The sequence below is a fragment of the Pseudochaenichthys georgianus genome, chromosome 11 (assembly GCF_902827115.2).
Source record: "Pseudochaenichthys georgianus chromosome 11, fPseGeo1.2, whole genome shotgun sequence".
Lineage (NCBI taxonomy): Eukaryota > Metazoa > Chordata > Actinopteri > Perciformes > Channichthyidae > Pseudochaenichthys > Pseudochaenichthys georgianus.
Window position 1 is genome coordinate 9,197,698 of NC_047513.1, and position 4,232 is coordinate 9,201,929.

Below are 4,232 nucleotides of genomic sequence, written 5' to 3' on the forward strand. Positions count from 1 at the left end.
AAAAAACATGTTCATACTTGACTGGAAATACAACTACACGTAATTCACTGTCTCTTATTAAGTTTACCACCAAGTGGTCACCAGATGGCGATATTACACAAATACAAAAAGATGGCAAGTAAAAAATAACTCAAACCTAATTTGTAGATGTTACACACATAATGCATTTTCTGCTGGAACAGGAAAGTGTTGTTTTTGAAAGTGTTTTTAACACCCTTAAGCCACATATTAAACTGTTGATCAGTATTGTAAGCCCTCTACCACCTGATGTGCTTTCCTCATGCTACTGCTAGTGCTAATCAAACTAAATGATGTTCACCCTTCTATGCAGATGACTTGCCGTTTTTTAATGGTTGCATTTGATATACTAATAGCAGTACAGAAATACCACTTTAAAACACCACGTTTTGAAATGTAAAATGTAATCCTGAACATGGATGCAGGTCATGGAGGTCTTCAAATAAAGATAGTGGCTTTTGTCAGCCTTAAAGTGTTAAAACAGCACTGCGTTTCGCTGAAAAATATGCCCCCTTGTTGCCCAAAATGTTTGGTTGAGGAAATAAATTAGATGAAGTGAAGAGCAATAATTTCTCTTCAGTATCATCTTGCATTTGCTCTTGTAACTGCAACCGAGAAAAACCAGGCTTGATATGAGAGACTTTTAATCAGACTCAGAAGGTTACCTCCTTAACATTTTTATAAATGTGTGGAAAAGAAAAACGGGCGGGGAGAAGAGGCCCTATCGGACGGGAAGCCAGACTTTCACACCTGAGCCTAGCTGTGGGAAATTCAATATTTCCCTTTTGTCCTTTTCGCTGTCTTGCTCTTACTTTTTACTCTCCACATCAACTATTTGTATAAACATAATTTAAAGTATTTTGACCAAAAACGGCAAACAGCAACATGTAGCTACCTCCTTTCTTACACAACTCCAAGGCTCAGAGACATGCTCTTAAAGAGATTAGGATTAGCAAACATGGTAATCTTAATCTTTTTTCATGCCAGTGATCATTTTTGTAGATTTTATCTGTACCAACATCTACCATTTCCTGTCCTAGCTGAGGTGCAAAGTTGCGTTCGAAATGCAATCACATTAGCCATACCTCAAAGTACATTTTGCCTAGGCTACATAAATAACTGGCCAGCACCGCTTTGAAACCACGCAATGGTGTGTGTTTGAGGACAACAACATGAACACACACACGGATGAGATCATTTGCAATAGCGGCAAATGCACAACACAGTCTCACGGCATTTCGTGTTATAGTCACAAAATTAATCTATTGATTCGTGTTCATCAAAAGATGAATTAAGGTTTCACAAATCTCAAACTGGGTTATAAAGAATCTTTAGACTCTCTGGGATAATCCAGTCCAGATTTGATGAGTCTAGGTCTAGTGGTTTTACATCAGGACCTGGTCTAATGTGGTCTACATGTAAAAAAAAGCACTGAAATCTCCCTCGTTTGTATTTTCACAAATAGAATTAAGGTTTCAAAAATCTGAAACTGTGTTATAAAGAATCTTTAGACTCTCTGGGATAATCCAGTCCAGATTTGATGAGTCTAGGCATAGTGGTTTTAGATCAGGACCTGGTCTAATGTGGTGAAGATGCGAAAAAAGCACTGAAATCTCCCTTGTTTGTATTTTCACAAATAGAATTAAGGTTTCACAAATCTGAAACTGTGTTATAAAGAATCTTTAGACTCTCTGGGATAATCCAGTCCAAATAAATCGGCTATGCAGTGATTTAAGAGGTTCAAACACGGAGGATTGTTCGCTCAGCATTGTAAATTAAATGTCCCTTAACTTTCCCCTTAACTGCCGAATCGGATGCTCTGAATCGGAAGCCAACTTCAGCGTCGTCTTCTAAACGGGATTGTATGCGGGGGTGGAGGGAGTTAAATATTAGATAAATATAACTTTGGTGCGTGTAAGAGTCAGTGTTTTTAGCAGAGCCATATTGTGTCCTTGTGATTCTGTTGATTATTACCTGTCTGTATAATGTTGCAGCTCAGCTGATTTTGGATTGATGGCAAAGGGAGAGGGACTTAAGTGAGAGTGAAAACACAAGGTAAGTTTAATTTTATATAAGTAAGCATACTAAACATGTATTCTATCACTGTATTATATAAGTAATCTTGTTAGTAACCTACTGTATGGCAGGTGGAGGGGCAGTGATGTTACAGGTGGAGGAGCAAAACTGCAATACTACAAACTCACAAGACAGAGAAATCAAAGTTTGTTCTCCAGAGAAGAGGTTGATTTCACTTCAATTTTTTATTTCATATTTTCTAAAGATGTGGAAATGGCAAAAAAAATAAACTTGTGAGCTGTAACCAAGACAACTGTAACAACATGAGTAGAGAGAGCCACCAAGGTTTTTCAAGTCCCTCTCTTACTCCATTTTGCCAACCCAAACTTCCAGGTACATGACGGGACACCTTGCTTGTTTTTGTTGTTTGCGCTCCTCTGGCTGGGTGCTGGCAGGTGGAGGGCAGTGATCCCTTCCCTTCTTCCCTCAATCTTTGAGACTACTGTAAGTAGAAGACATGGCACTGTACATTTTCGAACATTTAAAATATTATACCACTTAAAAATAAGAAATATTACTTTTGTTACTAAGAGTTCATACTTATTATACCTGTGTCACCTTTCACACTATAGCTGTTGTAGAGGCTAAGCCAACGCTTTAAGCCTCTGAGGATCCGCTTGGTGGGTCTAATTGACGCACACAAGTTTGCTGCCGAATAAAGGTCAGAAACAAAGTTTCCTGTTTGAAACAGTCCATTTATTTCCATTTGACTGGTTTCCATTTACTTGCTTCTTTCCATATTCACCACACGATATTACCGTTTACACAATACCTTTGCTTTGCTTGTAATCCCGTGTTTGTGTGTGTGTGTGTGTGTGTGTGTGTGTGTGTGTGTGTGTGTGTGTGTGTGTGTGTGTGTGTGTGTGTGTGTGTGTGTGTGTGTGTGTGTGTGTGTGTGTGTGTGTGTGTGTGTGTGTGTGTGTGTGTGTGTGTGTGTGTGTGGGTATCCGTGTGTGTGTGGGTATCCGTGTGTGTGTGTGTGTGTGTGTGTGTGTGTGTGTGTGTGTGTGTGTGTGTGTGTGTGTGTGTGTGTGTGTGTGTGTGTGTGTGTGTGTGTGTGTGTGTGTGTGTGTGTGTGTGTGTGTGTGTGTGTGTGTGTGTGCTCCGTGTGTGTGTTCTCCGTGTGTGCTCCTTGTGTGTGTGTTCCGTGTGTGGTAAAAAACTGTATGGGCCTTCTGGCGGAACCTCTCCCCAACACACATAGGTTCCTACCTTTATACCCACAGTCAATTGGCTCCATACAGCTGTGATCATGAGCTATGGGCTTTGTAGATACAGGTCCCGGGTGAATCGTGGTGCAGGGGCCCTTCTCTTTTTGACCACAGGGCGATGCACGAAGATGGTGGGTATAGCCTCTGCTCTTAGCCTAGTCTTGCCCTTTTTTGTCTTGACAAACTGGTCTGCATCAAAATGTGCCTGCGGAGTGACTTGAAGTTACTTCACACACAGAACAACTCAGTTTTGTCTGCCCACATACATATTCCATAGTGGTTGAATACACAGTATTAGGAAACACTTACTGGACTTACTATACTATACTTACTGGACATGTTATACTCATTACATACTGTATATAAAATATGACCAAGAATGTGAGACAACTTTATAGAAATGCATATCACATCTGTTACTGATGCCATTTGTCATACTTTGTTAAACTCACAAATAATAAAGTTCTATAACTTCAGTTGGGAACAAAGACCACACCTTATCTCCCCAAGGCAATTTCCGATCCAATAGGTGTGCTATATAGGTGTGTATAACCCTTTCTCCTGTCTGTTACTCCCTCTTTCAGCACAAGAACCAGAGGGGGATTCAATGGAGCCTGAATACCTGCACTGAGACCCTCACCCTGCACCCTGAGTCTCAACTCCCAGTGTTTTTCAAGCCTTTCCCTGTTTTTTTGTATTAAACAAAACATTAAGCTTTCCCAATGGTGTGGTTTTCGTTTTTTGAAAAAGTGCAAATGCAGTGTTTGTATATAATTACCTCACATATTTTTTTGCTGTTGGTCGTGAAATTGCTCCTGCTGACTTGAGCCAGCCATTTTTTCCTCCGCTCTGTGTCAGTGTCGTACTCCTTTCTCGGAGTGATTTGAGCATCCCCAGGCAGTACAGCAAACCATGGTGGCGACTAGG

The 4,232-nt window shown here is 40.4% G+C and overlaps 1 long non-coding RNA gene across 1 annotated transcript; it reads left to right on the forward strand.

Moving 5' to 3' along the window:
- Nucleotides 1-2,272: 2,272 nt before the first annotated feature.
- Nucleotides 2,273-4,023, forward strand: LOC139434751 (uncharacterized). Its single transcript, XR_011644055.1, has 4 exons — nucleotides 2,273-2,538; nucleotides 2,667-2,755; nucleotides 3,299-3,436; nucleotides 3,890-4,023. It is a non-coding gene; the product is annotated as an uncharacterized lncRNA (long non-coding RNA).
- Nucleotides 4,024-4,232: the final 209 nt, after the last annotated feature.